The following is a 23,841-nucleotide window of genomic DNA, read 5'->3' on the forward strand; positions in this document are numbered from 1 at the left end:
ATAGCTTGCCCCATCATACTGTCCTCTTTGCTAACTTCCTGTGTGAAAACCTCAATAGGAAGTAGCAACTCTGTCAGGAATTTGACTAGTTTTCATTTGTCCATCCCAACGGTCATGGTTTTAGTTACATCCCCTCCTCTTTGCATGACATACTCATTGATCAGTTTGTACTGCTCAGGCAGACGTCGCAACATGTAATAGGTTGAGTTCCAACATGTTGGCACATCCTTTAAGAGGGCTTTAAATGGTACGTTATTAGCATGCTGAATAATCCTCAGCTACTTCAGCACTTTAAAAGAGTTGCTGAAATGAGTGCAGGTTATTCTGTAGATGGTTAGTAAGTTGCTGGCCTGGTCTTTTTTTAGAAAGTCCTGCAGAACGATGTTGATGCAATGCGCCAAACACAGGACCCTGAAATAGCCATCCTCTGCCATGGCCTTACCTTTATTACTGCCATTGTTGAAGTCAGCAAACCAATTTCTGCTACTTCTGAGTTGCAGCCATTCAAACACCTTGTTGTAAAGTCTTCCAAGATGTTTGCAGCTGTATGGGATTTCCTCATGGCAAACATGGCTACTGTTGCATGCCGCTGAACGCCCTTTAACCCCTTCGACGCTCATGACGAGCCCAGCTCGTCCTGGAGTTTCCATTGATTTCAATGGAAATTACATTGAAATCCAGGAAGCAGCTTAGCATCCAAGTGGTTAAAGTACCTTCAGTGCTGAGAACAGAAGCTATCTGTTGGTTAACCCACACAAAAGAGTTCCAGTGTACATGTAATCAGTGACATGACAACTGGTCTACATGTCTGTCATCAGGTGGATAGTCTGAGCAGCACTCTGCTGCGATGCTTTTCCAATCAATCCCAGCACCACCTGATAGAGCACTGGAATAGCTACTCGGCCAGATGGCCACCACAAACTCTAAAAATAACTACTCCTTCCACAAAAGAAAAAGGGAAGAGGCCCAGAGCAAATATGTTAGCCAGCTTGCAACTGTACAAACGTGCCTTTGGGTGGTTGCTTTCATAGGGCCCCTCCAGCCTAAACATGCTCCTAATAATAGCTTGAATATTTTTTGTTTGTGGTGTCACAGACTTCTGGAGAGGTCCAGGAGGTGGTAGACTCAATGTGCATCTTGGGGCATTCATTGTATGCTGTTGCTATGGTATTTCCATTTGACTCTTGTGCCAATGTGCTGTTGCTGAGGTGGGTGAAAGTGCTGCACTGCAGGGGATAGGGCTGCTTTGCATAAAGATGTCACCATGTTCTTCCTCATCACCTACACCTCCCGCTATGATTGGAGGCTCCAGAGTTGATTCCCCTCTCACATCACCTTGACCACCACCATGTGCAGAAAGTTGATTAAGGTGCACCTTGCAACAGAGTATGTGCTGTTTTTTCAAATGGGTCGCTTGGCTTCCAGTACCATAGGGTGCACCAAGATTACCTCAATGAAAACTAGTGTTGCAAATGGTGCACATTGCATTATTTTTCTCCTGCTTGCTTACTGTAAAGATGTCCCAACCTGGGGAGTAGTACCCTTTCAGTGGGCCATTGGTGCCACTGCCCATGCCCGGAGAACTCAAGGTAGGCGGGTGTGTCGACAATTGGTTCTCTACAATGCGTACTGCTACTGAGCTAGTGGTGGATGCAGGTGTCTGTCGGGTAAAAAATATGGAAGCAGTGGTGATGGTGGCGCCACATCCCTCGGATTAGGTTGAATAGTAGGAGGGGTAATGTCAGCCTCCTCTGGGACAGCTTCCACAATGATTGGCTCGTCCTCCTCATCCCATCCCATAATTGTAAGGCATTCAGGAACTTTCCTTTTCCTGAGCCTCTCCTGATGTGTCTCAGGCTCAGTCAGGGTCCAAGCCATGTCCAGATCATCAAAAGGGGTGCTTGGAGAAGATGGTGGAGTACCCTTCCTTTTTCTTGCTGGAGATCACAAAGCCAATGGTTCTAAAAGAGAGAAGGTTTTTGGTCAGCAGGAAGCACAAACTCATTCTGCTCCTACTTCAGTAAGATCCATTACTGGTTGCGGCTGTTGTCCACTTTCCTGGAATGATTGAGTAATACTTTGCAAAAGAGAAAAATCCAATTCAATGTCACTGCTCGTCTGCGTAGACATGATTGCAGTGGCTGCCTCGCTGAGAGGCATGGCCTTGGGCTTTGGTTGAAGTAGTGCCATTGATGTGGGAGTGCTGCTATTCCCAGCTTGCTCCCCGGAGGCCAGTGCAGTTAGCATATGTTTGCTGAAAAAGGTTCTGGCCCACACACCAGTGGGTGGAAATCTGCTTCTTCTTCTACCTCCTCTCCCCTTTCTTTGCAGAATCTTTCTTTTGAGGCCATCTTGAAGCTGTCAGTTAGCACTGGCACTTAGCTGCACAAGCGGAAGAGATTGGAGGACTCACATGAAGGTCTGGCAGTATAGCAGGTGATGTCTCTTGTGCCCCTAAAAGCAAACAAGCAAGAAAAATATTTAGTGAAACGTGGCATTGTTGCAGTTTGAATTAGTACAGGCAATATCATTGTGTGTGGTTATCATTATTATCCTAAATAATGAGCAAAAACATTGCATTTCAAAGTCAAAGCACACCACCAGAACATAATATTGAATTTCCAATCAGGATAACAAAATACAGATGTAACAGTTTGCTTTGTGAGCATATAAGGGAGACATGTGTAGCAGTCAGAAAGGTGCAAGGGAAAAATGTATGCTTAAAAAATGAATGCTTGTGTGATTCTATGGCCGACAAGGGGGTTCAGAGGGAAATGGAATAATCCTTCAAAAATGAATACTGGTGTGTGTTGTACACCTGTGGCAGGCAAGGGGTCTGGGGGAAATTAAATAATCCTTAAAAATGTAATACTGGTGTGTGGTGTGCACCTATGGCAGGCAGGAAGTCCTTGGGAAAATTGAATAATATTATTTCAAAATTGAATGCTGTTGTGCGGCTATGCACCTTGGCAGGCAGGTGGTGTGAAAATGTAAAATAAATCAACCAAAAGAAAATAAAGTTAACATTTTAAAAAGAAAACTATTTTAATAAAAAAATTATATAAAAATAAAAGAAAACAAATGAAAAGAAAAATAAATTAGAGAAAATAAAAATAACAAGAAGAAGTAATTGCAGGTGTGCTAGGGGATACTGGGGGACTGTGAGAAATCTATTTTGAGTCAGGGGTTGCAGATGAAAAATGCAGAAAACATATTATATAAAACTGGTAATATACAACTACTGCAATGATCCCCAAGCATTATATTAAACTGATATCACGGAAAACAACAAGCAAGGAGGCATGGGCACAACAAAGAACACATGCAAGCCTATGGCGAAAGCACACTGGGTGGCTACACAAAATGGCCACCGACTACATGGTCAAGCCGAAAGCTAGGAGGCATGGCCATAACAATGAACATATGCAGGTCTATGGCAACAGCACACTGGCTGGCTACACAAAATGTCCACCGCCCCCATGGTCAAGCAAGCATGTAGGTATGGCCACAACAAAGAACACATGCAGACCTATGGGAAAAGCACACTGGCTGGCTATGCAAAATGATCGCTCAACACATGGTCAAGCAGAAAGCAAGGATGCATGGCCACATCAGTGAACACCTGTAGGCCTAAGGCAAAAGCATATTAGCTGGCTACGCAAAATGACCACCGACCACATGTTATGTTATGTTATGTTAAGGGGTTTATTGAGCGCGACAGCTGCCCCAGCAACGGGGCGTCCCGGCGCTAAGAGACCAGAGCACAACTTACCGGGGTGGGGGGAGGGAGGGAAGGGACCTACCGACCTAAAAAGAGGTGAGTTTTAACTGCTTTGCGGAAAGTGAGTAGGTTGTCGATGCAGCGGATATGGAAGGGAAGGGCGTTCCATAGTTTTGCCGCCCGAAGTCTGAAGGAGCGACCTCCGATGTGGCTGAATTTGGTGCGGGGGACCACTACTAAGTGTTGACCAGTAGATCGCAGATTGCGCTGGGGGTGTATGGAGTGAGCAGCGATCGGAGGAGTTCTGGGCCCTCTGTATTCAAAATTTTAAAAGCAAAAGTGAGGGCCTTAAATTGAATACGAGCTTCCACTGGAAGCCAGTGGAGTCTCTGGATGGTTCCTCTCACGGAGCACCTTCTGGGAAGGCCTACAATAGCCCTGGCCGCAGAGTTCTGTATACGCTGGAGCCTAGTTGTTTCGGCTTTGTTAGCGCCTAATAGTAATACGCTCGCATAGTCCAGTCGGGACAGGATGGTGGCTTGGACTATGAGCTGCCGTGTTTTGGAATTAAAGAAGCCTAGAATGGGGTTAAGGCTTCTCAGCAGCCCAATGCAATTGGCTGCTACCTTTTTGGTGTGAGTTTGGTAGTTCAATGCAGAATCCAGCCAAACGTCTAAGTTTTTGACCAGGGATTTCGGAGGGGGGGTGGGCCCCAGCAGGGGGGGCCACCATTGGTTGCTCCAGTGGCTGGGGTTCTTACCCACGAGTAGAACCTCGGTTTTTCCTGCATTTAGCTGGAGGCAGTTTTCAGTCATCCAGGCGGCAACAGCGGCCAGCCCATCTCTAAATTTTGTAGCCGAGGTAGAGGGCGTTTCAGTGAGGGTGATAACTAGCTGTGTGTCGTCGGCATATGACACCAGCGTGAGGTCCCATTCTTTGGTCACTGTCGCCAGGGGCTGCATGTATAGATTAAAGAGGGATGGGCTGAGGGCAGAACCCTGTGGGACTCCTTGGCAAATGGCATGGGAGTGGGAGGTGAATGGCGGAGCTGACACACAAAAGGATCTGTTCGTAAGGAATGATCGAAACCATTCTAGTGCCCGGTCCCTGATCCCTATGCCCTCCAGACGTCTCAACAGGATATCATGGGACACAGTGTCAAAGGCCGCGCTGAGATCCAGCAGTATCAGCGCAGCACTCCGACCAGTGTCCATGATTATCCTAAGTTGTTCAGTGGTGGAGAGGAGGGCGGACTCCGTACTGTGTCCAGGCCTAAACCCGTGTTGGGAAGGGTCCAAGATGTTATTTTCGGCCATATGGGCAGTGAGTATGGTGTTGGCATGGGCTTCTGCCAGTTTGGACACCCAGGGGAGCAATGAGACGGGCCTGTAGTTCTCCGGTTTTGTGGGGTCCAACGTGGGTTTTTTAATAATAGGGGTAAACCAAACAAAGGTTAAGGAGCATGGCCAGAGAGGGAAGAAAAAAGTCCAGATCATTCAGAAAGTGAGCTGGTCTCATGGGATCTGAGGGGGCGCCGGATTTCACCTTTCTGCAGAGTTTAGCTAGGTCTTCGTGGGAGATGGGCGGCAGAAGGCTGAGCCCGGGGCCTTTGCTAGGGACCTGGAGAGGGCTGGCAGAAACAGAGGCATTTAGTGGAAAGGTGTTATAGATTTTTCTCACTTTTTCTATAAAGAAAGAGGCGAGGTCTTCACACTGCTGAGTGGAGGAAATGCCTGCGGCCGAGTTGCCGCCATTTTGTAGCTTTTGTACCAGTTTGAAGATGGTTTTTGTGGGGTTGGGGCTGGAATCAATTTCTTTGGCGTAGAAGGCCGCACGGGCGGTGCGTATGGCTTTATGGTATTGCTTAATTGTGTTCAAGTAGGACGCTTTGTCCTCGTCTCTATATTCCTTCCTCCAGTGGCGTTCCTTTCTTTTGCATTCTTTTCTTAGGCTTTTTAGGTTCTCGTCGTACCATGGATTCGAGGGGGTGTTCCGTCCTCTAGTCCATTTCGCTGGTATGATGGTGTCGAGACCCTTGGTGATCCATTCCTGAAAAGTGGCATATAGCATGTTAATGTCGTTCGTGATTTCAAATTTAGGTTCTCCTAGGCTGGCAGGCAGATTTATCTTTTGGAGCTTGTGCCAGGGTCGTTTAAGGCTGGAGATGGGTGCTGCCCTGTTGGGTTGAGTATCGGTCAGAATCACGAAGGAAACAAGAAAATGGTCTGTCCATCCCATAGGTGCAGGAGGATCAGCTTTGGCTTCCAGGATATTGGTAAAGACCGGGTCGAGTAAGTGACCCGCCGAGTGAGTAGCGGTTTGTATGATAGGGGTCAGCTGCAAGGCTGTAAGGTCTGCTAAAAGACTGCTGATGGTTGGATCCGAGATGGCATCGAAGTGGAGGTTTAAATCCCCCAGGATTGTAAAATTAGCGGAACTTGTGACCATGGCATGCGCTATTTCTAAGAGTTCCTCTATAAATTTCGAAGAGGGGCCCGGTGGTCTATAAATAAAGAGGCCAGAAAGGGAGAACTGAGGGCTAATGGTGATTTTAAGCCGTGCGCCTTCACAGCCCGTAATATCTTCTTTTACAAAGGTAAGGTGTTCTATAAATAATGGCGATGCCGCCTTCCCTAGATCCTCTATTGATGGAGGTCATAGAGAACCCATCTGGTAAAGTTAGATTGGGGATGCTAGTTAGATCGTCCTGGAGCCATGTTTCACTTAAGAATAGTACATCCGGGTTTACATCTGTTAGTAAAGTATGTGTCTCCGCATGGTGTTTAACCAAGGATCTCACGTTAAGCTGAGCGATACGGAGCGAAGAAGGGTTCTTTCTAGTGGGTCTGGAACAGGGTAGCCTTGGCGCAGGTGTGAGTAGGCTACAGGAGTTACATTGGAGAGCAGTCTGTCCAATGCATCCCTCCAGCTTTTCGCATCGACGATTGGGGTTAAGTGCCAGGAGATGATTTTTGTCATAAAAGTGGTCAAGAAGCAAACAAGGAGGCATGGCCACAACATAGAGCACATGTAGGCCTATGGCCAAAGCACGCTGGCTGGTTACACAAAATGGTCGTCGGCCACTTGATCAAACAACAACAAGCAAAGAGCCATGGAAAACAAAGAACACATGCAGGCCTATGGACATTGACTACACAAAATGACCCCTGGCCCCACGGCATGGAGAACATAAATAAATGGCTGACTATGGGAAACACAAATACACACACTGGCCAGACAAAGGAGGTATTGGTAACACTGAATTAAACGCTACCATTAATTCAGCAATGCCAAAAATGAAAATTAACTGAGCTATAAAATGTACAAGTCACCACACATCCTCCTAAGACATCAAATATTACCTGACATATACACTTTTTGTACACACCAAAAATGTGAAATACAAAAAACCTTGCCACATATTTTATTTAATTCAATGCCATCACAGCCCAAAATTATGTTTTAAAACAGCATTTACTACAGAAACATGTGTTTCATGTACCCATGATGGCTAGTACTGGCCTGGGCCTACTGACTGACTAGCTTAAATGAAGACTAGGCCACATAGTAAAATAAATAAATATTGCACATTTAACAAACATGGATGAAGTGTTCTAAACTGTGAAACATTGTGCCTTTACAAAAAAATATAAAATGAAATCCCAAAATATCACTATGCCCCTACTGAAACTGCAGGCCATCCATCACAATCATTTTTGAAAATCGAACAAATTACAAATAAATACTGGTACCTGCTGTCTATCAAACAAATAACACCCAAGAGTTTTTTAACTTACTTGTGAAATCTTAAAAATGAAGTCCTTAAATATAAGTGCATAAAATCAGCAGACAAAGAATGATCCTTCCAGCTCCAAATCCAAAGGAAAAGTGACCAGGAAAGGGACAAAACACGGGGAGGAGCCTGCTGAATAGGAACAGGAAGTTGGAGTCTCTGGGGCACTTCCTTCTTGTTGGAAACAAAAATAACATAAAAGAAGGCTTCTTGCACTAAAAAACAAACCTGAATGGTCCATTGGAGGAGAATAGTAACTGGAAAGTGCCTTTTCAAGTAGATTTCGCTGCCTCTCGAGTAAAGACTCTGCTCGAGGTGCAGCCATGGTCATTCGCCAACATCATGGAAAAGTGGTGAAGCCGCACTAGTTGCCACCAAGTCTTGCACGCATTCGATTATGGCCAGTGGGTCTCGTTGTCCTCGCCAACGTACACAAAAGCAGGTCTTGTGTGTCAACAGAAATGAACTCTGGTACGCAGCGGAAGGCGGAATTTGTCAGGAGCTCTGTGTTCCAAGCAGAACGCGGAGTGCCTAAATTCCGCAAACTCTGTGGGTGGAGTGAATTTCTCAATCAATCAGTAATCATATTACATGGCTTATCACCTGGGGTGCATCCGTATGCTGTGGAGAGGGAAGTTAGTCAAAGAGCCAGGTCCTGAGTCCCTTCCTGAAGTTGGAGTGGGAGGTTGTTCCAGGACTTGGCAGCAAGGTGAGAGAAGGAGTGACCTCTACTGCAGCTCTGCTGGATGCAGGGGATGTGTACGAGGGTGAGTGAGGAAGATCTGAGTTGTCTGGAAGGCTGGTGGAAAGTCAGGCGGTGATTGATGTTGGAGGGTCCGGCATTGTGGAGGGCCTTGTATGTTGGGGTCGCCAGCTTGAACTGGCTTCTCTTCTGGACGGGGAGCCAGTGGAGGTTTCTGAGATGGGGTGATGCTGGTCCATTTTGGGTGGTCAAGGATGATTCTGATTGCATTGTTCTGTATACTCTGTAGTTGTTTGGGGAGATGGGGGGTTGTTCTGGCATACAGAGTAGTGATGCCGTAGTGATGCCGTAGTGATGCCGGCTTAAATACCTGTTTTCCTGGTGTTGACGGGAATCCATTTGAAAATCTTTTGAAGCATTTGGAGAGTGTGCAGGCAGGAGGAGGCTACTGTGTTGACCTGGCACTTCATGGTGAGGTCACTGTCCTGGATGATGCCGAGGTTGAGGGCGTGGGCAGTGTGTGTAGGTGAGGTTTCGAGCTCAGTGGGCCACCACATGTCATCGCATGGGGAGGTGTTCATTCTGAAGATGAGCACTTCTGTGTTGTCCCTGTTGAGCTTCCGGCAGTTGGATCTCATCCAGTTGGCGACATTGGTCACAGCATTCTGAAAGTTGAGTCTGCTTGTGGCAGTGTCTACCATGAGACTATGGATTAGTTGTATATCGTCAGCATAAGAGATGCTGTTGAATCCGTCGGTGTGGCCAGTGGAGTCACATAAGCATGGAAAAGGGTGGGGCTAAGGGATGATCCTTGGGGGAATCTACAGGTGTGTGTAAAATTCTGCTGCAAAAGGTTGAACTGACCCTTTGCACTCACTTGGTGAGTACACTTGCTCGTCTTAACACCACATGAGCAGAGTTCTCTGTAACTCCCAGTGACCATTGACCACACTCACTGACTGCCCTGTGTTACTGACTGCAGCTGCCCCAGCCCTTCATACCAACAGCTACATACACCTTCTGCCCCCCACAAGAAAAACAGTAGGTGATCAACTCAGCCCCTTCTAGGTGCATACATTAGGAGTGGGGTAGATCCTTAGAGGCGGAGCAGGGTACTTACTGGAGAGTGTGTCCTGCCTCTTCTGCTGCAGTAAAGAAGGCCCCTTGAACACTTGCCAAGAGGTGATAAATGGTCTAAGATGTGTAATCCAACCCGCTCCAGTTTCGCACACATGCACACCACTATCCGATGCAAAGGTTGGAATGCTCTCTGTGGTCAAAGCCTCACTTTAGGTCTGCATGAGTACATGCTACATCTTTACACCAACAGCCCTCATGCTTCACTGTCTAAATCAACAGTGGGTGGCAGTTAACTCCACCATGTGGTAAATGGAGGAGTTTTTGCCATGCTCCAAGTGGAGTGCAGAGTGGCAAAACTCAGTGAACTGTGCTGGCAGAGCAGAGCTTACTTCCCACCCTTAGCCTTCTCTTTGCCTACAGGGAGGTGCCACAGAAGGGGGTTGGGCTTAACCCCTAAAAGCTCCTCTATGATGACCCTCTTAGTTTAGCCTTGTGAGAGAGGGGTGGGAGCAAGCATCCAGGAACAGCTCTCAGGATATGGCCAGCTACATGATGGCCCTCCACAACCAGACGTCTCACTTCTGGGGGAAGGCTTAAAGCAATTTTCAACCTGGCCAGAAAGTGTGGGTGATAGAGCCTGTGGAGATCACTAGTCAGTCCTGATGAGGTGAAGGAGTGGAAGAGGAAGTTCGCCTACCTGGTGGATCCTAATACCCCTAGAAACACCATAGGGAGCTCCATGTAAGCCACATAAAACCATACTTTGAGAGGTTTGATGTCAGTATGCTCTTGGTGACAAATAAAGGGATAGAAGAGGAGACCGAGCCTCCCCCTGTCCTTTTGTATGCCCAAGAGCATGGGTTAGTAGATGGTGTCAACCTCTCCCCTACTCTGACCCCAGAACAGCTGAGTGACTGTCACTAACTGCTGCAACAATTTTCCCCTCTGTTTTTCCTCACCCCTGGACTCACACACCTGTGCGTCGTTGACATTGACACTGGAGACAGTCAGCCCATTACAAATATAATGTACAGGCTGTCAGACAAGGTGAGGGCCAGTTTCAAGGAGGAAGTTTCCAAGACACCAGGGTTAGGGATGATTGAGCCCTCCAACAGTTCCTGGTCCAGTCCTGTGGTGCTGGTACCCAAGGCTAGCCCCAACAGGCATCACTCCAAAGCTTAGGTTCTGTGTGTACTACAAGGAATTAAATTCCATCAAAAATACTGATGCACACCCCATCCCCAGAACTGATGATCTCATTGACAGAGTGGGCTCTGCCAAGTTCCTAAGTACCTTTGATCTTGCATCAGGCTTCTGGCAGATAACTCTGACTGATGGTTCGAAAGAGAAGTCTGCATTCTCGACCACTAAGGGTCACTTCTAGTTTAGGGTGATGCTCTTTGTCTTAAAGAATGCCCCTGTAATTTTTCAGAGATTGGTCAACAGGATACTAGCTGGGAAGGAGGCATTCTAGGTCACCTACCTGGACAACATAGCTGTCTAAAGCTCCACCTGTGAAGGACACCTGTACCACCTTCAGGTGGTGCAAATGGCCGGCCTGGCTATCAAGACCAGTAAAGTGCCGGATAGCACATGGATCTGTGATATATCTGGGCCACATGAAAGGTGGGGCAAGGTGCAGCCTATCCAAGGAAAGATTGAAAACTATCCTGTCCTGGCAAACCCCTAAAACACAGATTGAGGCGGGGGTCTTCCTGGCCCTCACAGGATACTATAGGAGGATTGTTGAGTGATATGCCACATTTGATGCCCCCTTAACAGAGCTGACTTTGGAAGAAGCAATCCAGAATAGTGAGCTGGATAAAAGTCTGCCAGAAGGCCTTTGATACCATCAAGAAGACCAAGTGTACAGCACCCATACTCAAGGACCCTGATTCCTCTAAGGAGTTTATAGTTCAGACAGATGCTTCAGACCATGGCATAGGGGATGCCTTTGCACAGTTCCATCCAGGTTATTCCACCTTAGTGATGAGAACTTACAAGGGGTTGGATAGTTCTCCCCACTTTCAGCTGGGTTCGACCTGTCAGCCTTGTGATGGTGTTCCCCAAAAATGTAATCTTTCTCCTACATTTTCACTGACAATGTTTTTGCTTGCCTTAGAACTTTGTGCACTTTACCATTGCTAACCAGTGCTAAAGTGCTTGGGCTCCCTTCTCTAAACATGGTCACATTGGCTTTTTTCCCCAGAGTTTTATATAGCTCAAACTTGACCCAAAGGTATCAGAGTGCTTTTCAGAAGCCCCAGTTGCATTCCAGACAGACACATTCATTTTGTTAGGCACTGGGAGATTACGTGATTTGCCCAGGTTCACAAGATGTTGAGCGTCCCTTGCCGAGACTCTAACGCCGTTCCCCAGCTTCACGGTCGACTGTTCTAGCCATTGTTACATCCTCTACTCTACTTTGGTTAGATACCCAATTGCCATACTTAGTTTGTTTACAAATCCCTAGTAAAGTGGCATTACATGTGCCCAGGGCATTTAAATTAAACACTGCCAGTGGGTCTGCAGCACTGATTATTCCACCCACATATGTAGCCCTTTAAACATGTCTCAGGACTGCCATTGCAGCCTGTGTGTGCGCAGTTTTAAACTGACATTTCGACCCAGCAACATAAACATTCTCCAGGCCCAAACTTTCCTTTTTAATAAATATAAGTCACCCCAGGTGAAGTCCTGTACAGCCCAGAGAGCAGGGTGCAATGTATTAAAAAGTTGGACATATGTCCTGATAGCTAAAAACTCTTACATTTGTTTTTCACTACTGCAGAGCATACCTCTCCCATGGATAACATTGGAGTTAATTTATCATATTCTATAAGTGTATTTACTTGCCTTAGTCGTTTAGTGCCTGTAGCCTGCCTCTAGTCACACGATTGAGTGTAGCTGGCAGTTGAACTTTGTTTCGTCCTCCTACACACCCACACAATAGGGAGCTTAAGTGTGCCTGATTGGGCCATTACTGGCAGGATGGAAGGAAGAGCTGGGCACAGCCCCACTTACACCTGAAAAGGCTGTAGCCTGTCTCCACACATCGGGCTACATCTCCCCTGTAGTTAGTTTTGAGCGAGGACAGGGAAGTCAGGATGCCTGGGGACTTCAAATGGAAAACTCTAGAAACTTCTCCCTCACTTCAAAGTCACAACTGGGTATAAATACTGGACCTTAGACACCATTGCTTCCGTATACAGCTGGACCTGTGGATACACTGGGTTGGGTCTATGTGTCATGTTCCGTAGCCTTCATTACGGCATTGGAGCATGGGTGAATGTGGGGATTCGAGGGATGGCGGTTACAGCCACAGGAGACCAGTGCTGGCAAGGATAATAAATCTTATAACGATTTGCTACGTTGCGTCCTCTTTTCACTGGTGACAAATCAGCACCGGGAGGATCCAGCGTTCAGAGGTTTACTCCTGAGCCTGCAGTGAGCTGAGCTTTGTAGGAGAGTTGCGGGGGGGTGGGCAGGTGTCAGCACAGAGCATTGCGGGACACAGCTGATCAAGTGCTGCAGCTGTACTATCGGCATGTCGGTAGTACGCAATGTCAGTTTTGGGAGGCGATGTGCCGGCCCAGAGCAGCAGCATCTGGTGTGTGCACCATGCAGCAGAAATTAAGGCTACTGACCATGTAAACTGTACTGCTAACCACTTTTCTGAACATGGTAGCAGCAGCCATTTTGGGATTTGAGCGTTTGCCTATTGACCTATCGGTGATAAGCACACCCTTTATTTGGACTGTGTGAAATCATTAACGACAGTTATCTTTGAGTAGCAAAGGCTACATTGAAATTATTTACAACAAGGGGTGGTGAGGGACAGAGTCTCTGAATTAAGCAGAATACTCTCACCCAGTCAAGAGATCAGGGCTAGATCCAACACCGTTTTTTAGCTCATTGCACCATCCCAGTTTCAGAACCTGGCTGTATGCAAATTAGTCTGTTACTGTCCCAGTGCATGATGGGAACAGGGCAAACCAAACTACAAAAGCCAATTCTTACACTGGGAAGGAAACAAGCTTCCGGGGACCGGTTTCTGGCATTACAGCCGTCTTCGGCCCGGCTTGCTTGAATCCTGATGGTGCAATGAGCAAGGGACTCATGTCTGAGTATACCCTTCCACGCTTAGGGTGGACAAAATTATTTACAACAAGGGGTGGTGATGGACAGAGTCTCTGAATTAAGCAGAATACTCTCACCCAGTCAAGAGATCAGGGCTAGATCCAACACCGTTTTTTAGCTCATTGCACCATCCCAGTTTCAGAACCTGGCTGTATGCAAATTAGTCTGTTACTGTCCCAGTGCATGATGGGAACAGGGCAAACCAAACTACAAAAGCCAATTCTTACACTGGGAAGGAAACAAGCTTAATGGGACCGGTTTCTGGCATTACAGCCGTCTTCGGCCCGGCTTGCTTGAATCCTGATGGTGCAATGAGCAAGGGACTCATGTCTGAGTATACCCTTCCACGCTTAGGGTGGACAAAATTATTTACAACAAGGGGTGGTGAGGGACAGAGTCTCTGAATTAAGCAGAATACTCTCACCCAGTCAAGAGATCAGGGCTAGATCCAACACCGTTTTTTAGCTCATTGCACCATCCCAGTTTCAGAATCTGGCTGTATGCAAATTAGTCTGTTACTGTCCCAGTGCATGATGGGAACAGGGCTAACCAAACTACAAAAGCCAATTCTTACACTGGGAAGGAAACAAGCTTCCGGGGACCGGTTTCTGGCATTACAGCCGTCTTCGGCCCGGCTTGCTTGAATCCTGATGGTGCAATGAGCAAGGGACTCATGTCTGAGTATACCCTTCCACGCTTAGGGTGGACACAATTATTTACAACAAGGGGTGGTGAGGGACAGAGTCTCTGAATTAAGCAGAATACTCTCACCCAGTCAAGAGATCAGGGCTAGATCCAACACCGTTTTTTAGCTCATTGCACCATCCCAGTTTCAGAACCTGGCTGTATGCAAATTAGTCTGTTACTGTCCCAGTGCATGATGGGAACAGGGCAAACCAAACTACAAAAGCCAATTCTTACACTGGGAAGGAAACAAGCTTCCGGGGACCGGTTTCTGGCATTACAGCCGTCTTCGGCCCGGCTTGCTTGAATCCTGATGGTGCAATGAGCAAGGGACTCATGTCTGAGTATACCCTTCCACGCTTAGGGTGGACAAAATTATTTACAACAAGGGGTGGTGAGGGACAGAGTCTCTGAATTAAGCAGAATACTCTCACCCAGTCAAGAGATCAGGGCTAGATCCAACACCGTTTTTTAGCTCATTGCACCATCCCAGTTTCAGAACCTGGCTGTATGCAAATTAGTCTGTTACTGTCCCAGTGCATGATGGGAACAGGGCAAACAAAACTACAAAAGCCAATTCTTACACTGGGAAGGAAACAAGCTTCCGGGGACCGGTTTCTGGCATTACAGACGTCTTCGGCCCGGCTTGCTTGAATCCTGATGGTGCAATGAGCAAGGGACTCATGTCTGAGTATACCCTTCCACGCTTAGGGTGGACAAAATTATTTACAACAATGGGTGGTGAGGGACAGAGTCTCTGAATTAAGCAGAATACTCTCACCCAGTCAAGAGATCAGGGCTAGATCCAACACCGTTTTTTAGCTCATTGCACCATCCCAGTTTCAGAACCTGGCTGTATGCAAATTAGTCTGTTACTGTCCCAGTGCATGATGGGAAAAGGGCAAACCAAACTACAAAAGCCAATTCTTACACTGGGAAGGAAACAAGCTTCCGGGGACCGGTTTCTGGCATTACAGCCGTCTTCGGCCCGGCTTGCTTGAATCCTGATGGTGCAATGAGCAAGGGACTCATGTCTGAGTATACCCTTCCACGCTTAGGGTGGACAAAATTATTTACAACAAGGGGTGGTGAGGGACAGAGTCTCTGAATTAAGCAGAATACTCTCACCCAGTCAAGAGATCAGGGCTAGATCCAACACCGTTTTTTAGCTCATTGCACCATCCCAGTTTCAGAACCTGGCTGTATGCAAATTAGTCTGTTACTGTCCCAGTGCATGATGGGAACAGGGCAAACCAAACTACAAAAGCCAATTCTTACACTGGGAAGGAAACAAGCTTCCGGGGACCGGTTTCTGGCATTACAGCCGTCTTCGGCCCGGCTTGCTTGAATCCTGATGGTGCAATGAGCAAGGGACTCATGTCTGAGTATACCCTTCCACGCTTAGGGTGGACAAAATTATTTACAACAAGGGGTGGTGAGGGACAGAGTCTCTGAATTAAGTAGAATACTCTCACCCAGTCAAGAGATCAGGGCTAGATCCAACACCGTTTTTTAGCTCATTGCACCATCCCAGTTTCAGAACCTGGCTGTATGCAAATTAGTCTGTTACTGTCCCAGTGCATGATGGGAACAGGGCAAACCAAACTACAAAAGCCAATTCTTACACTGGGAAGGAAACAAGCTTCCGGGGACCGGTTTCTGGCATTACAGCCGTCTTCGGCCCGGCTTGCTTGAATCCTGATGGTGCAATGAGCAAGGGACTCATGTCTGAGTATACCCTTCCACGCTTAGGGTGGACAAAATTATTTACAACAAGGGGTGGTGAGGGACAGAGTCTCTGAATTAAGCAGAATACTCTCACCCAGTCAAGAGATCAGGGCTAGATCCAACACCGTTTTTTAGCTCATTGCACCATCCCAGTTTCAGAACCTGGCTGTATGCAAATTAGTCTGTTACTGTCCCAGTGCATGATGGGAACAGGGCAAACCAAACTACAAAAGCCAATTCTTACACTGGGAAGGAAACAAGCTTCCGGGGACCGGTTTCTGGCATTACAGCCGTCTTCGGCCCGGCTTGCTTGAATCCTGATGGTGCAATGAGCAAGGGACTCATGTCTGAGTATACCCTTCCACGCTTAGGGTGGACAAAATTATTTACAACAAGGGGTGGTGAGGGACAGAGTCTCTGAATTAAGCAGAATACTCTCACCCAGTCAAGAGATCAGGGCTAGATCCAACACCGTTTTTTAGCTCATTGCACCATCCCAGTTTCAGAACCTGGCTGTATGCAAATTAGTCTGTTACTGTCCCAGTGCATGATGGGAACAGGGCAAACCAAACTACAAAAGCCAATTCTTACACTGGGAAGGAAACAAGCTTCTGGGGACCGGTTTCTGGCATTACAGCCGTCTTCGGCCCGGCTTGCTTGAATCCTGATGGTGCAATGAGCAAGGGACTCATGTCTGAGTATACCCTTCCACGCTTAGGTTGGACAAAATTATTTACAACAAGGGGTGGTGAGGGACAGAGTCTCTGAATTAAGCAGAATACTCTCACCCAGTCAAGAGATCAGGGCTAGATCCAACACCGTTTTTTAGCTCATTGCACCATCCCAGTTTCAGAACCTGGCTGTATGCAAATTAGTCTGTTACTGTCCCAGTGCATGATGGGAACAGGGCAAACCAAACTACAAAAGCCAATTCTTACACTGGGAAGGAAACAAGCTTCCGGGGACCGGTTTCTGGCATTACAGCCGTCTTCGGCCCGGCTTGCTTGAATCCTGATGGTGCAATGAGCAAGGGACTCATGTCTGAGTATACCCTTCCACGCTTAGGGTGGACAAAATTATTTACAACAAGGGGTGGTGAGGGACAGAGTCTCTGAATTAAGCAGAATACTCTCACCCAGTCAAGAGATCAGGGCTAGATCCAACACCGTTTTTTAGCTCATTGCACCATCCCAGTTTCAGAACCTGGCTGTATGCAAATTAGTCTGTTACTGTCCCAGTGCATGATGGGAACAGGGCAAACCAAACTACAAAAGCCAATTCTTACAGTGGGAAGGAAACAAGCTTCCGGGGACCGGTTTCTGGCATTACAGCCGTCTTCGGCCCGGCTTGCTTGAATCCTGATGGTGCAATGAGCAAGGGACTCATGTCTGAGTATACCCTTCCACGCTTAGGGTGGACAAAATTATTATTGTTAATAATTTTGTCCACCCTAAGCGTGGAAGGGTATACTCAGATGTGAGTCCCTTGCTCATTGCACCATCAGGATTCAAGCAAGCCGGGCCGAAGACGGCTGAAATGCCAGAAACCGGTCCCCGGAAGCTTGTTTCCTTCCCAGTGTAAGAATTGGCTTTTGTAGTCTGGTCTGCCCTGTTCCCATGATGCACTGGGCCAGGGACAGACTAATTTGCATACAGCCAGGTTCTGAAACTGGGATGGTGCAATGAGCTAAAAAACGGTGTTGGATCTGGCCCTGTTCTCTTGACTGGGTGAGAGTACTCTGCTTAATTCAGAGACTCTGTCCATCACCACCCCTTGTTTTTAATAATTTTGTCCACCCTAAGCGTGGAAGGGTATACTCAGATGTGAGTCCCTTGCTCATTGCACCATCAGGATTCAAGCAAGCCGGGCCGAAGACGGCTGAAATGCCAGAAACCGGTCCCCGGAAGCTTGTTTCCTTCCCAGTGTAAGAATTGGCTTTTGTAGTCTGGTCTGCCCTGTTCCCATGATGCACTGGGCCAGGGACAGACTAATTTGCATACAGCCAGGTTCTGAAACTGGGATGGTGCAATGAGCTAAAAAACGGTGTTGGATCTAGCCCTGATCTCTTGACTGGGTGAGAGTACTCTGCTTAATTCAGAGACTCTGTCCATCACCACCCCTTGTTGTTAATAATTTTGTCCACCCTAAGCGTGGAAGGGTATACTCAGATGTGAGTCCCTTGCTCATTGCACCATCAGGATTCAAGCAAGCCGGGCCGAAGACGGCTGAAATGCCAGAAACCGGTCCCCGGAAGCTTGTTTCCTTCCCAGTGTAAGAATTGGCTTTTGTAGTCTGGTCTGCCCTGTTCCCATGATGCACTGGGCCAGGGACAGACTAATTTGCATACAGCCAGGTTCTGAAACTGGGATGGTGCAATGAGCTAAAAAACGGTGTTGGATCTAGCCCTGATCTCTTGACTGGGTGAGAGTACTCTGCTTAATTCAGAGACTCTGTCCATCACCACCCCTTGTTGTTAATAATTTTGTCCACCCTAAGCGTGGAAGGGTATACTCAGATGTGAGTCCCTTGCTCATTGCACCATCAGGATTCAAGCAAGCCGGGCCGAAGACGGCTGAAATGCCAGAAACCGGTCCCCGGAAGCTTGTTTCCTTCCCAGTGTAAGAATTGGCTTTTGTAGTCTGGTCTGCCCTGTTCCCATGATGCACTGGGCCAGGGACAGACTAATTTGCATACATCCAGGTTCTGAAACTGGGATGGTGCAATGAGCTAAAAAACGGTGTTGGATCTAGCCCTGATCTCTTGACTGGGTGAGAGTACTCTGCTTAATTCAGAGACTCTGTCCATCACCACCCCTTGTTGTTAATAATTTTGTCCACCCTAAGCGTGGAAGGGTATACTCAGAAGTGAGTCCCTTGCTCATTGCACCATCAGGATTCAAGCAAGCCGGGCCGAAGACGGCTGAAATGCCAGAAACCGGTCCCCGGAAGCTTGTTTCCTTCCCAGTGTAAGAATTGGCTTTTGTAGTCTGGTCTGCCCTGTTCCCATGATGCACTGGGCCAGGGACAGACTAATTTGCATACAGCCAGGTTCTGAAACTGGGATGGTGCAATGAGCTAAAAAACGGTGTTGGATCTAGCCCTGATCTCTTGACTGGGTGAGAGTACTCTGCTTAATTCAGAGACTCTGTCCATCACCACCCCTTGTTGTTAATAATTTTGTCCACCCTAAGCGTGGAAGGGTATACTCAGATGTGAGTCCCTTGCTCATTGCACCATCAGGATTCAAGCAAGCCGGGCCGAAGACGGCTGAAATGCCAGAAACCGGTCCCCGGAAGCTTGTTTCCTTCCCAGTGTAAGAATTGGCTTTTGTAGTCTGGTCTGCCCTGCCCTGTTCCCATGATGCACTGGGCCAGGGACAGACTAATTTGCATACAGCCAGGTTCTGAAACTGGGATGGTGCAATGAGCTAAACAACGGTGTTGGATCTAGCCCTGATCTCTTGACTGGGTGAGAGTACTCTGCTTAATTCAGAGACTCTGTCCATCACCACCCCTTGTTGTTAATAATTTTGTCCACCCTAAGCGTGGAAGGGTATACTCAGATGTGAGTCCCTTGCTCATTGCACCATCAGGATTCAAGCAAGCCGGGCCGAAGACGGCTGAAATGCCAGAAACCGGTCCCCGGAAGCTTGTTTCCTTCCCAGTGTAAGAATTGGCTTTTGTAGTCTGGTCTGCCCTGTTCCCATGATGCACTGGGCCAGGGACAGACTAATTTGCATACAGCCAGGTTCTGAAACTGGGATGGTGCAATGAGCTAAAAAACGGTGTTGGATCTAGCCCTGATCTCTTGACTGGGTGAGAGTACTCTGCTTAATTCAGAGACTCTGTCCATCACCACCCCTTGTTGTTAATAATTTTGTCCACCCTAAGCGTGGAAGGGTATACTCAGATGTGAGTCCCTTGCTCATTGCACCATCAGGATTCAAACAAGCCGGGCCGAACACGGCTGAAATGCCAGAAACCGGTCCCCGGAAGCTTGTTTCCTTCCCAGTGTAAGAATTGGCTTTTGTAGTCTGGTCTGCCCTGTTCCCATGATGCACTGGGCCAGGGACAGACTAATTTGCATACAGCCAGGTTCTGAAACTGGGATGGTGCAATGAGCTAAAAAACGGTGTTGGATCTAGCCCTGATCTCTTGACTGGGTGAGAGTACTCTGCTTAATTCAGAGACTCTGTCCATCACCACCCCTTGTTGTTAATAATTTTGTCCACCCTAAGCGTGGAAGGGTATACTCAGATGTGAGTCCCTTGCTCATTGCACCATCAGGATTCAAGCAAGCCGGGCCGAAGACAGCTTAAATGCCAGAAACCGGTCCCCGGAAGCTTGTTTCCTTCCCAGTGTAAGAATTGGCTTTTGTAGTCTGGTCTGCCCTGTTCCCATGATGCACTGGGCCAGGGACAGACTAATTTGCATACAGCCAGGTTCTGAAACTGGGATGGTGCAATGAGCTAAAAAACGGTGTTGGATCTAGCCCTGATCTCTTGACTGGGTGAGAGTACTCTGCTTAATTCAGAGACTCTGTCCATCACCACCCCTTGTTGTTAATAATTTTGTCCACCCTAAGCGTGGAAGGGTACACTCAGATGTGAGTCCCTTGCTCATTGCACCATCAGGATTCAAGCAAGCCGGGCCGAAGACGGCTGAAATGCCAGAAACCGGTCCCCGGAAGCTTGTTTCCTTCCCAGTGTAAGAATTGGCTTTTGTAGTCTGGTCTGCCCTGTTCCCATGATGCACTGGGCCAGGGACAGACTAATTTGCATACAGCCAGGTTCTGAAACTGGGATGGTGCAATGAGCTAAAAAACGGTGTTGGATCTAGCCCTGATCTCTTGACTGGGTGAGAGTACTCTGCTTAATTCAGAGACTCTGTCCATCACCACCCCTTGTTGTTAATAATTTTGTCCACCCTAAGCGTGGAAGGGTATACTCAGATGTGAGTCCCTTGCTCATTGCACCATCAGGATTCAAGCAAGCCGGGCCGAAGACGGCTGAAATGCCAGAAACCGGTCCCCGGAAGCTTGTTTCCTTCCCAGTGTAAGAATTGGCTTTTGTAGTCTGGTCTGCCCTGTTCCCATGATGCACTGGGCCAGGGACAGACTAATTTGCATACAGCCAGGTTCTGAAACTGGGATGGTGCAATGAGCTAAAAAACGGTGTTGGATCTAGCCCTGATCTCTTGACTGGGTGAGAGTACTCTGCTTAATTCAGAGACTCTGTCCATCACCACCCCTTGTTGTTAATAATTTTGTCCACCCTAAGCGTGGAAGGGTATACTCAGATGTGAGTCCCTTGCTCATTGCACCATCAGGATTCAAGCAAGCCGGGCCGAAGACGGCTGAAATGCCAGAAACCGGTCCCCGGAAGCTTGTTTCCTTCCCAGTGTAAGAATTGGCTTTTGTAGTCTGGTCTGCCCTGTTCCCATGATGCACTGGGCCAGGGACAGACTAATTTGCATACAGCCAGGTTCTGAAACTGGGATGGTGCAATGAGCTAAAAAACGGTGTTGGATCTAGCCCTGATCTCTTGACTGGGTGAGAGTACTCTGCTTAATTCAGAGACTCTGTCCATCACCACCCCTTGTTGTTAATAATTTTGTCCACCCTAAGCGTGGAAGGGTATACTCAGATGTGAGTCCCTTGCTCATTGCACCATCAGGATTCAAGCAAGCCGGGCCGAAGACGGCTGAAATGCCAGAAACCGGTCCCCGGAAGCTTGTTTCCTTCCCAGTGTAAGAATTGGCTTTTGTAGTCTGGTCTGCCCTGTTCCCATGATGCACTGGGCCAGGGACAGACTAATTTGCATACAGCCAGGTTCTGAAACTGGGATGGTGCAATGAGCTAAAAAACGGTGTTGGATCTAGCCCTGATCTCTTGACTGGGTGAGAGTACTCTGCTTAATTCAGAGACTCTGTCCATCACCACCCCTTGTTGTTAATAATTTTGTCCACCCTAAGCGTGGAAGGGTATACTCAGATGTGAGTCCCTTGCTCATTGCACCATCAGGATTCAAGCAAGCCGGGCCGAAGACGGCTGAAATGCCAGAAACCGGTCCCCGGAAGCTTGTTTCCTTCCCAGTGTAAGAATTGGCTTTTGTAGTCTGGTCTGCCCTGTTCCCATGATGCACTGGACAGGGACAGACTAATTTGCATACAGCCAGGTTCTGAAACTGGGATGGTGCAATGAGCTAAAAAACGGTGTTGGATCTAGCCCTGATCTCTTGACTGGGTGAGAGTACTCTGCTTAATTCAGAGACTCTGTCCATCACCACCCCTTGTTGTTAATAATTTTGTCCACCCTAAGCGTGGAAGGGTATACTCAGATGTGAGTCCCTTGCTCATTGCACCATCAGGATTCAAGCAAGCCGGGCCGAAGACGGCTGAAATGCCAGAAACCGGTCCCCGGAAGCTTGTTTCCTTCCCAGTGTAAGAATTGGCTTTTGTAGTCTGGTCTGCCCTGTTCCCATGATGCACTGGGCCAGGGACAGACTAATTTGCATACAGCCAGGTTCTGAAACTGGGATGGTGCAATGAGCTAAAAAACGGTGTTGGATCTAGCCCTGATCTCTTGACTGGGTGAGAGTACTCTGCTTAATTCAGAGACTCTGTCCATCACCACCCCTTGTTGTTAATAATTTTGTCCACCCTAAGCGTGGAAGGGTATACTCAGATGTGAGTCCCTTGCTCATTGCACCATCAGGATTCAAGCAAGCCGGGCCGAAGACGGCTGAAATGCCAGAAACCGGTCCCCGGAAGCTTGTTTCCTTCCCAGTGTAAGAATTGGCTTTTGTAGTCTGGTCTGCCCTGTTCCCATGATGCACTGGGCCAGGGACAGACTAATTTGCATACAGCCAGGTTCTGAAACTGGGATGGTGCAATGAGCTAAAAAACGGTGTTGGATCTAGCCCTGATCTCTTGACTGGGTGAGAGTACTCTGCTTAATTCAGAGACTCTGTCCATCACCACCCCTTGTTGTTAATAATTTTGTCCACCCTAAGCGTGGAAGGGTATACTCAGATGTGAGTCCCTTGCTCATTGCACCATCAGGATTCAAGCAAGCCGGGCCGAAGACGGCTGAAATGCCAGAAACCGGTCCCCGGAAGCTTGTTTCCTTCCCAGTGTAAGAATTGGCTTTTGTAGTCTGGTCTGCCCTGTTCCCATGATGCACTGGACAGGGACAGACTAATTTGCATACAGCCAGGTTCTGAAACTGGGATGGTGCAATGAGCTAAAAAACGGTGTTGGATCTAGCCCTGATCTCTTGACTGGGTGAGAGTACTCTGCTTAATTCAGAGACTCTGTCCATCACCACCCCTTGTTGTTAATAATTTTGTCCACCCTAAGCGTGGAAGGGTATACTCAGATGTGAGTCCCTTGCTCATTGCACCATCAGGATTCAAGCAAGCCGGGCCGAAGACGGCTGGAATGCCAGAAACCGGTCCCCGGAAGCTTGTTTCCTTCCCAGTGTAAGAATTGGCTTTTGTAGTCTGGTCTGCCCTGTTCCCATGATGCACTGGGCCAGGGACAGACTAATTTGCATACAGCCAGGTTCTGAAACTGGGATGGTGCAATGAGCTAAAAAACGATGTTGGATCTAGCCCTGATCTCTTGACTGGGTGAGAGTACTCTGCTTAATTCAGAGACTCTGTCCATCACCACCCCTTGTTGTTAATAATTTTGTCCACCCTAAGCGTGGAAGGGTATACTCAGATGTGAGTCCCTTGCTCATTGCACCATCAGGATTCAAGCAAGCCGGGCCGAAGACGGCTGAAATGCCAGAAACCGGTCCCCGGAAGCTTGTTTCCTTCCCAGTGTAAGAATTGGCTTTTGTAGTCTGGTCTGCCCTGTTCCCATGATGCACTGGGCCAGGGACAGACTAATTTGCATACAGCCAGGTTCTGAAACTGGGATGGTGCAATGAGCTAAAAAACGGTGTTGGATCTAGCCCTGATCTCTTGACTGGGTGAGAGTACTCTGCT

The sequence above is a fragment of the Lissotriton helveticus genome, chromosome 2_1 (genome assembly GCF_964261635.1).
Source record: "Lissotriton helveticus chromosome 2_1, aLisHel1.1, whole genome shotgun sequence".
In the NCBI taxonomy this organism is placed as follows: Eukaryota; Metazoa; Chordata; class Amphibia; order Caudata; family Salamandridae; genus Lissotriton; species Lissotriton helveticus.